A 13331-nucleotide genomic window follows, 5' to 3' on the forward strand; every position below is an offset into this window, starting at 1 on the left:
ATTGACACTCATCCGGTGTATACTGATGTGTGAATAATGGTCTAGGGTTGTCATTGATGGCAACTTCCTATCTGGTAATTATGAATTTTGGTAACCGAAAGTGAATGTGATCCAGTGACAGATAATTGGTATTTCAGGATAAGCAAAGTGGTTTTGGTCCAAAAGCTTTCCAGTGATTGTGGTGGTCAGATTCATGCATATGATGGGATGATCCACATATATTTTTGGTGATCCGGTTCAAGCTGGCTCATGATTACATGTTACATTATAGGGCGACTTGATAATTGTTTATTTTGTGATTGCCGATATAAGACCAATGTATAAGATCTTTTTGGTGTGTGGTATGGTGTGAGATGATCGAGTAGTGATTGAGAATCCTTTTCAATGTAGTTTCACATGCACATTATTGATCCGGTAGCTGATTGACAAGAAAACAGAGCAGAGTTGCAGAGTAGATACTGTCAGAGTTTTTGCACTTAACCGAAACTCATCCAGACATTGTTTGATGATATTTTGGAGTTCAATCATTGTAATTCATTATTGTTCTTCTTAAGTTTGACTCGTTTTGAAGAAGGTTTAGTATCCACATTAGTAGTAGATGAAGATGCATATGATTTATTCTCTCCTTGATTATTCTTTTTCTTAGTTTGTTTTCCATTATCTTTTTGACAATTAGTGACTTGATTTGCAGCCAAGGCACACAGCTTAGAAGATTTGATAGTGTCCATTTGAGCCAAATTATCCCATTATTTTGTGATTTCATTAGCAAAGACATCAAGGGATGACATTATCTAGATAGTTCCCAAGGTACTTTTAGTAGCATGAAATGTAGAAACAAAGATTGAATAGTCTAGACCAATTTTAGAGAGAATAAATAGGATCAATTGTTTATCATCTTTCTCAATTTTACACTATTTCAATTGCAATCTTATGACCTTTGCTTTGTGAAATATGGTGAAAAGTGATCCTAGACTAACACATTCATTAACCTAGGATCAATTCTGTTTTTCCCATACAACATTAAAGAGGAATGAATGGGCTTGAATTCCATCATAAAGAAGAGCTAAGTTATCCTAGATTCACACCATTGTTGTGTATTCTAATGTGATTGGAATTGATTAAGTGTGTGTATGATGAACTAGGTTAAAGAAACCTAAATTGAACAAGATTGTCAAAATAAAAAAAAGTAAATAATAAAAATCCATCAAGGAGGTAAAAATATAAAAAAGAGATATATAGAGGAACCCGAACCTAAAAACTAGAGTGGAATATGTTGGGCACCCTAGTTTGAAGATGACTATGACTAGAAAAAGGGGTAAGAATGCAATCAAGAGGCTTTATAGGTATATCTCCCAGAAGTTCAACCAATAGTAGTTGGATATGGTGTTGGGATAATATGCAAATATGTGTTTGGATTGTCTAAGTGATGTGTTGTCATTGATGTCAATATTCCTCTGTGTGTTCTAGTGTTGTAGTCGGATTAAGTGAGTTGGTTTGGCCACTGTGTTGCAGATGAGTTGTTGCGGATTAAACAATTTTGAGATAAGTATCTATAGTTGATTCAGCTCAATTTTTAGTGGTTCACATGGAGATTTGATCAAGTTCTGAGATCCGATATTTTTTCAGTTGTTCGATTTTGATCAGTGTTCTGGATTTTGCTCCACATTGCTTAGTGTTGCAATATCTTAGTTTGTGGATTTGGTAGTGTGTTTGCAAATATTTTTGTGTGTCCTCAATTCAGATGGTTTGTGATTTGGAGGTCCACAAGTGAATCTTTCAGTTTGATAGTCATTGCAGTTAGTGTTCTTGAAGTTCAGTGTAATGATGATGGAGATTCTAGTAAGTTGTGTTGATGCGGCTGTTTATGTAGTAATTCATGATGCTTGTGGATGTTTCTAGATCATGTTTTATTTGTGTTGGTGGTCTGCATTGATCGGTGAGAGCATTATTGATTATTTTCCTTGTTCCGGTGGTGTTCTTCATGTTCTTGGCCAACATGATGATTGTAGCATGTTACGAATGTTCGAGGCATAATTCTTGGAGGTGTTGATTTAGGTCCATACTATGTCTTAGATGACGTTGTTTTGGTTTGGTAGTGTGTGTGGTTATATGTTTATAATTTGTGATGTGTGTTGAGCCAACCTTGAAAGATAGGTTGATGGTAAGCACAAATAAATGTAATAATCATGTGAGAGAGTGATCTATGTGTGCGAATAATGCTTTGATCTTTTGAAAACAGTGAAGTAGTGTGAAGGAGTGTGAAGAAGTGTGAAAGAGAAGAATATGTGTTATGTGCCTAACTGGAAATGTAACCAGACATAAGGAGATTCTATTCTTTCAGTTCATGTTCTTATGGATGTAATCCAAATATTTTTGTAAGATAATGAGTCTTCTTTGGGTTGTAGCCCTTTGTTGTTTTTAAGTAGTGAGATCTAGGTAGTGTGCCTGAATGCATGTGCATTCCCCATTGTAATATTTCATATACTTATAACAATGTATCATCATATTGTGGGTAGGTTCCCACCATGGTTTTTCCCTTGACCCGATTTTCCACGTCAAAAATCTTGGTGTTATATGTGTTATTGACGTGGTGTTGATTTATGCTTTCACTGTTAATTATTAGATCTAAAATTATGTTTGAGTTAGGAAAATATTTTGAGAAAACTAATTCAGCCCCCCTCCCTCCTCTCCACTTTTTGCCTTGTTGCCAACATATGGGTTTTGATCTTATAAGTGTTTTTATTATTCAAACAATTATGCAACTCGTGACAATCTACTATGCACTCTTGTGCCACTTTCATCTTTAGATCTAAACCTACACACATGAAAAATAGGGAAGAATGGTTGTTCTATATAGGGGGTTTCCTAAGGAAAACCTCATGTTGGTGTTACCACCTTCACAATAGATATTATGACAAAAAATAATGTGTGCCCTATGGAGGACAAAGATAAATCATTAATGAAATATTGAGATGAAATGATTATATATTTGATATGAAACTCGTCTCATGGAGTTTCACATAAAGGTGGTGATGCAATGCTCTTTATGGAAGTCCTGCAAGTGAATGCAATAACATGATAAACATGAATGACAAAAATGAAATCATTCTTTAATGTTGAATGTTGTATTCCACTACTCCCTATAAAAAAAATTACTCTCGAATGTGTTCTTGTTTAGAGATATAGAATGTAGACCTTTGAATGATAGAAGATGTGTTTTATATAGGGATTACAAGCTATTTTTGATAGATTTTAAAAAATAGCATAAAATGGTCAAGTGCAAATATCAAAACCATATTTCAAAATGTGAAGGTTGAAACTTGCAATCCAAGATTTTTGGGAGATTTTGGGTAGGACTAAGGTATTGGGAACCTTAGTCCTCATAGAATCACTTTTTTAAAAGGAGAATATAAGTATTGAGGTTTGTGATATTAGATCCAGTCCTAATTTTAACATTTGAAGATGATTAAATTGAGGGATCAATAATGAAGCTTAAGTTGACATAGGGGAACAATGTTCACAATTGTTTTTATTGATGACTTAGTGTTGTCAATGATGTCAATCCTTAGTGTAATGTTGTCATTAATGTCACATGGTGCAGTTGAGTGCAAAGATATGATGATGGAGATGATTGTTAGAATTTTTGTTAGTGTTGATTTTGTTGGCTTCTATTGTTGATGTTGCTAATTATGGATGTACATGATGTTGTTGCTAATAAAATATATGTTGGTGACAGTTGATTATGATCTCTTTGTTGGAAATGATACTATGACTGTTGATTGTTGTGACTAGTGGATAGTACAAATTGGTATCTCAGGTACTAATATGGTGGATTGAGATGAGTGTGTGGATAGTTGATGTTCTCTTTGTAGAATAAAGACGATATTTTAACAGATGATTCATGTTTGATGTCTACCTTTTTGGTCTTGATATCCAATATGCTATGGTGTCATGATTGACAATATTGATGCTAATGATGATGAGTTGTATCAAATGACATTGATGTAGTTGATGAAGACCTGAATTGGATTTCATGAAAATGACGATCAAATATTTTGGTCTTGGTCAGATCTCTACACTCAGTATGATGAAATGGTTGTATACTATAGTACAAATATGTTCCTAGTTAGATGTCTACACCTAAGGAGTTGTGGTATGATCTTTGATGGAGTAGAGTTGCGATGATGATTTGATGCATTAATAATAGTGATAATAAAGATGTTTATATGAGACTTATCTTTGTATGTTGATGTTTATGGAAGTGTTGGTGTTGATGCTCTTTACTGGTTGCAAATATGGTATAATGATGATCATATCACATTAAGATGAATATTAGATGCATTGAAACAAGGAATATTTAGATGAGAATTAGAAGAATGGTGATGATATCATATTCAAATGTGATTATGAAGTATTAAGATGAGGATTAGAAGCATGAAAATAAAGTGGATATGATTGTGATGATCTTGTTTATGCTACAAGATGACGGTTTATGATTTTTATGAGACATTCCGATCTTTGGAACATTGATGAAATAAGTAATTGTAGGAATGTATGTTGAAGACAGTTTGGAAGAGTGCTTTGTATCCCTTCAGATTTGATGATATGGTCTTGTGGACTTGAACATAATATGTATTCTCTGTGGATGTTGTGCTCCTACCATTTTAGGTCCCTTTTGTTGCAGCTAATATGGTTGGTAATTGTAGTTTGTTGTCAGTTTGGATGTCTGCCAAGATTGATCTGAAAAATGCTCCACATTGATGTTTATGTTGTTACATATTGGAGGACATGGTTATAATGTTTGTGCTATGTCTCATTTCAAGTTTTAGGTGCTAAAGTTTTCAGCAAGAATAGATAATGATGTTTTGGGTCTTTTGGCCCTTCAGAATGAAGTGTTCTAGATCTATTTGTGTTTCACTAGCATGTTGTGATGTGACAATGAGAAATAATTATTTGATAATATTGTTGGATATTTAAGGAAAATCCTTATGTGCTCCATATGAAGTTGGATGGTCTATTTGGTGTTGCATTGTGTTTGATGTTAGTTGTTCAAGGCAATTGCTTTGGTTTGGCCAACAAAATTTGTTCTCTTGATTGTGGTGTATCCTTGGGTGTCTTCACTAGTATTGGATATTGTGATAAGTAGTATTTGGGTCCTAATTTGGGTTGTGGGGATTTGCATTGAGATAATTCATTGAGAAGATATATTTTGGGTCGACTGGCTATCCATGTGCTACATAGTTTATCTACATATTACCTTTTAGTCGACCTTGGAGGATGTGTGTTAATGTGTGTGATGTTTGGGACCACTTATAAATATGTAAAATGATGTTTTAGTTCCTCTTTATCTCCTATATTGGACCTCTTTCATCACAATTATTTTTGGTGGTTGACTTGATCGGACTTATGTATTTCCCCTATTCTGGCCAACCTAATTTATATTGTGATAAAGAGGATGATATACATAGAAGATCAAATTGGTGTGAATATGTGGCATGGGTGTGTGGATTGGTGTGCTTACAAGATCATATCAATTGCAGAGTATGTGATGTGAATTTGAGGTAGAAAAAGTGTGTGGTGAATGTTGTTGAAGTTGGTCGCTTGAGACAAAGATCCAAGGGCAACTTCATGCTTGGAGATTATTAGAGGCACTATGTTGAAGGATTATTCATCTTGATTCACCTATTCATGTAACCTTGCTCGAAGATTTCTCTATTGCAAGTTATTTGTATCTTTCCTTGACAAAATGAGTCTTAGTCTGCAAGTCCCTTGTATCTTGCCCCAAGATAGTGCACCTTATCCTGTAAATCCTTTCAGAAGCAATGAGCTTCCTTGAAAATGTGCCTAAAACAAATATTGTAATCTTGTTCATATCTTGTGAGTTAACTCTCACTGTGGTTTTTCCCTATTTGGGTTTTCAAAAGAATTATGATATTCTCTTGTGCATGGTGTTCATTTTTTTTATATTTAATTATTGTTGATGAGATTAAGAATTAAGTTGGTATTGATTTGTGATATAAATTTTAAGTGATTGTTCAAGACCAATTCACCCCCCTCTCAATATTTGGGTGTGTTTAGCAATTGGTATGAGAGTTGAGTTCCTGTAGAATAATCTTAACTGCTTGAGGAAGGTATGAGATGGCAGAAGATAGATCTTGCAAGATACCAAAGTTTGATGGTATGAACTACACCTTTTGGAGGTTGAGGCTGGAATCATATTTGAACTCTATGGGGTTTTGAAATCTAGAACTCTATTGTAGATGGTTATACTTCTCCTTCTACTCCTCCACCTACTTTGGGTAATATTAGACTACATGAGAACAATGATAAAGCAAGGAATGCAATCATAAGTGATTTGGTAGATCAGAACTTATGAAGGTGATGTGTTGCAAGTTTGTTGAAGATGTCTGGGAGAATCTTAGCATTATATATGAAGGAGATGACAAAGTAAGACATATCAAGATGTAGAAATTCAAATGCAAATTTGAAAATATAGGAATTCCAGAAGAGGAAAACATTGACAACTATATACACTAGGTAACATAAGTAGTAAATGGAATCAGAGGTATTGGTGAAAAATTGGATGAAGATGAATTAGTAAAAAAGGTATATAGATCTCTTCCAAAATCTTGTAGTTCTAATGTATATGTTATTCAAGAAAGCATAGAATTGGATAAATATGCTATGGATCAACTATATGGTGCTCTCACTGTCTTTGAAATGAGAGAATTTGAATTTGATAATCCTAAGAAGGAGGCTACATTCAAAGTCAGTAAGAAAGTAGAAGATGATGTTGATCAAGATGATGAACTTGATGTTGAAGAAGCAAACTTTGTGAGAATATTGAAGAAGGGCACCAACAAATACAAGGGTAAGTTACCTTTAAAATGCTTTAATTGTGGAAGAATTGGTCATTCTCCATCTAAATGTACTTTCAAAGAAGCTAACAATAAAAGAGGAGATGATAGAAACAAAAGAGGAGAAGACAAAATAGGTAAGTCCAAAAGATGTTTTTTATTTAAAAGAAATCAACCACTCATATGAAGATGAGGATTGTGATGATTCAAATGATGAAACACTATTTATGGCTGTAAAATTTGATGATATTGAAGAATGTAAGGAGTCTAGTACTCTACACATTTAAAGATAATTGATAGTATGGATATCTCTTCATGCAGAAGAAGAACCAAATGATTGAGTGATTGATAGTGGGTGCTCCAATCACATGACTGGTGATAGAAGTAAGTTCATTTGCCTTAATCAGTGGAATGTCACATCAGTTAAGTTTGATGATGAAGAGACAACTCAGATTTGTGGAAAGGGCATTACCACAATTGATGGAAAGAACAAAACATAAGATATTATTTATGTCAAGGGTTTGAAACATAATCTACTTAATGTCAATCAGATGTGCAACAAAGGATACCATCTTACTTTTCATGACAAAGGATGTGAAATTAGGAAAGAAAACACTAGAAGATTGGTAGCAGAAGGAACAATGATAGGAATTAATGTTTATCATATAAAAAAGGCAAATCCTTTCATGGATTTGAAGGTAACAACTAAGGAAGATTATGCACTTCATCGTATGGGAACTAAAGTGATGGATTCTTAGAAGGATGATTACATAGATGATGTTTGGGATGTTGATGATATATGTGATACTAATCTAAATGATTGTGAAGTATACTTTGAAGGATAATTCTAGTTTTATATTGAAGACTTGGATGTTGCAAGGGAAGAATACAAAGAATACATGATGAAATTAAAACACTAAAAGGACAATTGTCAAACTAAAAGCTCAATTTAAAAAGGGAGAAGATGAAGTCACTGATCTAAAAGCTAAGATTGAAGAAATCAAAGATTGTGAAAACAAACTCAAAAGAGATGAAATTATGAATCCAAATATTTAAATTGAATAAGATAAGGTGATTGTTGATTGTCTGTAATCCAAGTTTCATGAATTTTTTTTTGAATGCATTGTAGCATCGTAAATTGCATCCCTATGTAATTTATTGCTCAGCTAGGCCCTATTTTAGCATGTATGGCCTCTTGCATCTAGTACCATTCATCCCAACTCAATTTCGCATTCAATTTCAGCTTCTCCTTCCCATTCTGGATCTTAGGTCCCAATTTGGGATTGCATTGGAGGGAGCAAGGTTCCTTAGGTGCTCTTCTCCCGTGAATGGGTCGATTAAGGTGACCTTCTCCCCAATGTTCGGTCCCAAATTTAAACTGTTTAATGATCAAATTGTTTGAGTAGAAATTTTTAACTCATTTTGGTATGCTTTGAGTTTAACACCCTGAAATGTTTGGGAGCAATGCATAAGAAAGTTATCCTCCCTCATTTTAAGAGGTAACTAAATTCAATTCAAGCTCTCCACTATAATTTTGCATTTCAAACACTCAAGGCATTCAAGTATTCAAAATTCAAGTATTCAAGGCATTTCATCCCACCACATCCTTTATTATGGAAAGCTTCGACAACCTTCATGAAAGAATGCCTTTTATGATTTCCTTTTAGTGTTTTGTGGATTCATGCTATTGCATCAACATTTGTGATCATCTTCAAAGAGCATTTGCATCATCAAGGTATAAGACATCTTTATTCTTAGATCTAGCCTCTGCTGCACATCAACATGCTTTCCTTTTTAGTATATTTCAATTCAATTTCAAGGTTAATTCCTAAATAAAAGTTTGACTTAGGTAAACCCCTTTCTACACAATGTTTTCCTTTTTTTATGTGTGTAGGAACAAGTGGCAAATGTGTGACAAAAGTTACAGAGCACATAAGGGGATCTACAGTTTACAATTCGTCAAAGCTGAAATGGTTAAGAGTGAGTCACGTGAGACACCCCAGTCCTAGGAGAAGGTAAGCCTAAGCACCCTAGTCCCTCTAGTTCTACCTGGAATTCATTATACAAGTTTATCACAGTCTACTTTGCTTAGATCTTTTCTCAAAAAAATTCAATCTTCTTGTGCATGCAGAAAGTCATATTTTCGCTCCATCTTGCATCCTTCTCTCGTAATTACAGAGTCACCTTTCAACTCCCCAATGAGGGACCACTAAATTCAGCTTGTGCTTAAGAACATATTGGGCCAAGTGGATAATTCTCCCTCTCAAAGTAATTAAAGAAAAAATAGATCTAAGCTTCCTAGTTTGCCCATATAAGCTAGTAATCCCTAGTGAACCTGACTCATCTTACATTTGTAAGACATCTGATTTTGAGTTATAAATGTGACTTTTACATATTATTAGATTCACTTATTCATTAATTATACACTCTCATTAATAACATAATTGCTTTATCATTTAAACATTAAGCTTTCTTTCATAACATTGTTTCTTTAATTGCATTCATTGCATTAAATATTGTAAAGAGACATGCCTTCATATTGTAAAGAGACATGCCTTCATATTGTGATGGTTTCTTAGACCTTCTTCTGACCCTTAACACCTCTCCTAAAGACCCTCCTATCCATAAAGAAATTTTGAGGCAAGAGGTTGATCACACTAGTAGCTTTATTAATGTTCTTCCTTATAGGGATGAAGCATTGATGACTAATGTTGTACCTCTCCCAAAATTGGTCCTACCTATGGTGAAATTTTTGTGCAAGAGAAGAATATCAACACTTCTTTCAAAAAGCCTCCTCATAGGAATAATGTTGATCTTTCTTTAAAATTGTACATCCCTTGTAAGGATACTTTGGTACTAGAGGATACTCTTAGGCTACAAGGATTTTAATAGAATTAACAATACCCTTTATGAAGATTCCCCTTCCATCCAAAATAAAATCAATCCCATTCATGAAGAAATGTTTGATAATCCTCTTTATGAACCTTCCAATGATATCTCTCCTAAAGATGAACCTAAAATTGTTGCCCATATTTGTCAAGATATTCCTAAACCTCAACAAAAACCAAAAATTGTTGTTAAGGGTGTACTGAATCATCAACCTAATTATCTTGTGATACCTTACACATATAACAACACAATGATTACTTTGGAAGCTGACACAAACATACACATTGAAGCACAATATACTCTTTTAGTTCCTACAATCCTTTCTTCATTTCAAACAAATGCATCATCTCCTACTAAAGATGTTCCTAAAGAAGAACTTTGGGAGGATGATTGGGGAACATTAGATTTTACACCCTCTTTTCACAAAAAATCTAATATGTCTGAATTTGACACTCAATTTTTTTATCCTAAAATGTGTCTAGATGTTGATTGGGCCTCTTTAAACTTAAATCCAATCTAACCTAAGATTGAACCTTCTCTAAACATTGCAACACCTATATCTAGTCTTACACATGGATACAATGAACATGTTTCAAGATGCGTGCAACAACATTTTGAAAATCATGAGAAATCACACTTTTCCAATGAAGAGATAAGCTCTCAACCTCTTCTTTTGTCTACATTGTCTCCCCCATTGTATAGTATATCTATATCTCCTCATTCCAATATTGCATTACAATATGATAATATTTTGTCCGATATTCTTTATCTACCAACTTGATTTCTCTTCTTTGACCTAAATAAAGAAAGAAACAGACATAACATCTTGACAATTCTACTTTTTGCAAGTATCATCAAATCCATGACCATTCCACTACTAAATGTCGAAACTTGCAAACTAAAATTCAACAATTCATTGATTCTAGTATCATCAAAGTAATGGGTAACAATGAATGACATATTTCTCATGATCATTTCAAATAACATTCAAGTTTTATGTTGATCCTCACTATGTGACATTGTTAGCTTACCTATTGGGGGCTCATTGCCATTCACGAGGGGTACATTTTCACGTGCAATCATACTTGAGGGGCAATAATGTTTTTCAATCGTATCTCATTTCTAAGGATTCACTTTTTCTTTGTTGAGTTGCATCTTCCATAATTTAATGGCATTTCTTACATAGAATTATCCTTCATGTGAGTACATGTACATGTTCCTTGGTTAGGACCTATTCCCTGCTTGAAATGGTTTATATTTTATGAATAATCTCTCCTTATAAGGTGATTAATCCTTCATATTTATCCTTGTCTCCATGATTTGGGGGCGAGGATAGTTTTTCAATCATATCGTCTTTCTAAAGATTCACCTTTTCTTTGTCGAGTTGCATCTATCATAATTTGATGTCATTTTTGCATAGAATTATCCTTCATGCGATTACATGTGTGTTCCTTGGTTAGGACCTATTCCTTGCTTGAACTTGAAATGACACATCTTTTATTAATAATCTCTCCTTACTGAAAATGAATTATCCTTAATCGAGAATCCTTTTACCTAGCAATGGGGGGGGTGGAGGGGAAGCTATGAATTCTTGTTCTCCTTTCTTTCTTTTGGTCAATGATGTTATTTTTGTTCAAGATATCCTTTTGGAGGTAGATGTCTTTGAAAAATGATCTCTTAGTACTTCTATTTGTGAATCCCTCGAAAGGATCCATTTACACTTGTTGCAAGTGTTAGGAATCCCACAGATACTGAGAGGGGGGGTGAATCGGTATCTAATCGGTGATTAGAATTTCTTAACTTAAAACATGCAGAACATATTATAACAGTGTACCGGTATGCAAGAAATAATGTAATAAATAGAATTAAGAACATCCACATGACCATAACACAAGGATTTAACGAGGAAACCCGGTGTGGGAAAAACCTCGGTGGGATTTGTGACCCACAATATTCACTCACTGGCCAATAAGAGAATATTACTTACAATAGGGGCCTGCACATGCAGGAAGGCCAACTGCCTAGAGCTCACTGCTCAATGGGAAGTCTCACTGACTTATAATGTGGATTATACAAATCCAATATCTTGTACTACTTTACAATAGCATCTATAATGCCAGATCCAATACCGGTTGCTGCTCTGCTTCTTACATAAATCCTTCAACCTATATTTCACATAATAGGTCTGCCTTATATTTTTCTTTTTCGCTCTCCCTTGCTCTACAAAATGTCTACAATGATCTCTTTTATATATAAGAATCATTTTACAATTTGCCAAGTCGGCTTACAAAGTTATTACAATAATAAACAAAATGTGTAATATAACAAAATCCTGTCGGCCTCTGTGCTGGTATACTTCCTTTCTTTGTGCCGGTGTAGAGTGTGATCTGCTGATGCCGGTGCACTAACTTGTCGGTGTAATGCCTTGCTGGTATAATGCCTTGTTGGTGCCATAGGATTGCAAGATTGCCATCAATGACAAAACCTTCAATCACCTACAATGTCTCATTGGAGTGTGCATATGCCAACAATCTCCCCCTTTGGCATTGATGGCAACACTCATGAGAAATTTCAGAAATGTATCAAAAAATGTGAAGTCCAAAAAATGTTACAAAAAAAATGTGTGTTCTCCCCCTAAGCATATGATTCCTGTGATGTTGAATTTTCTCATTCCACTACTCCCCCTTTGGCATCAATGACAAAGGTTGTCAAGATGTCAGTAGAGTTTGTAGTTTCAACCTTGTAACTAGGTAGTTACAATTTGAAATAGATCCGCCAAGATCAAGTTTATACTCTCCATGAACTTTTTACTATCTCTTATTGCTGTCTCTATTCTCTTAACTGTACCGGTGAGATGCTGCAAATGCTCTGCCGGTGTTTTTTGTCCCTGTATTAGTGCCTCAGATACTTCCTTCTGCAGTGATGCTAGATAGTCCAATCTTGGACTCAGTTTTAATCTTAGATGTTTGCCTTATTCACTATTCTTTCTTTCTCTCTTTCAAATTTAAGTAAATCTTCCTCAAAATTTGTTATCTTTTGTTCAAAAATTGATAGTGTATTAGGTGAGTTGACAAAATTATCTGCAAGTTTATTAATTTCATCCTGTACCTTGCTCATCTTCTTGTCTATATCTATAGTCAAAAGGTTTGTCTTAGAGGTGTCTTTGTACAGAGTTTTGTACTCTTTCAATAAATTACACAGTTTCGGTAGAAGTGTGTCAAAATCTCTGTTACACTTCTTTATTTGCTCATCAAAGAATTTCTGTTTTTCAATTTCTACTTTATCCTTCAGTGTCTCTTCCTTTATTTTCTCAATGTTTTCTATGATATATTTACACAAGGTATCAAGTTGTCCTAAAGAATCTTTATTGTCTATATTACAGTTAGGAGCAATTACCTTCAAAATTGGTAGGTATCATCTATTGCCTTATAAGCTTGTGAACTGCAGTCTGTTATCTTTTTGATTGAATCTAATAGTACCTCAGTCACATTAGTTGTTTTGTAGCATGATGATGAACCAACATTTTGAGTACCGCCAGTGGAAGTAACCAAGCTTGTATTGACCTCTGGTAGGTCTGTTTGTGTT

This window comes from Cryptomeria japonica, chromosome 1 (assembly GCF_030272615.1).
Source record: "Cryptomeria japonica chromosome 1, Sugi_1.0, whole genome shotgun sequence".
NCBI lineage: Eukaryota > Viridiplantae > Streptophyta > Pinopsida > Cupressales > Cupressaceae > Cryptomeria > Cryptomeria japonica.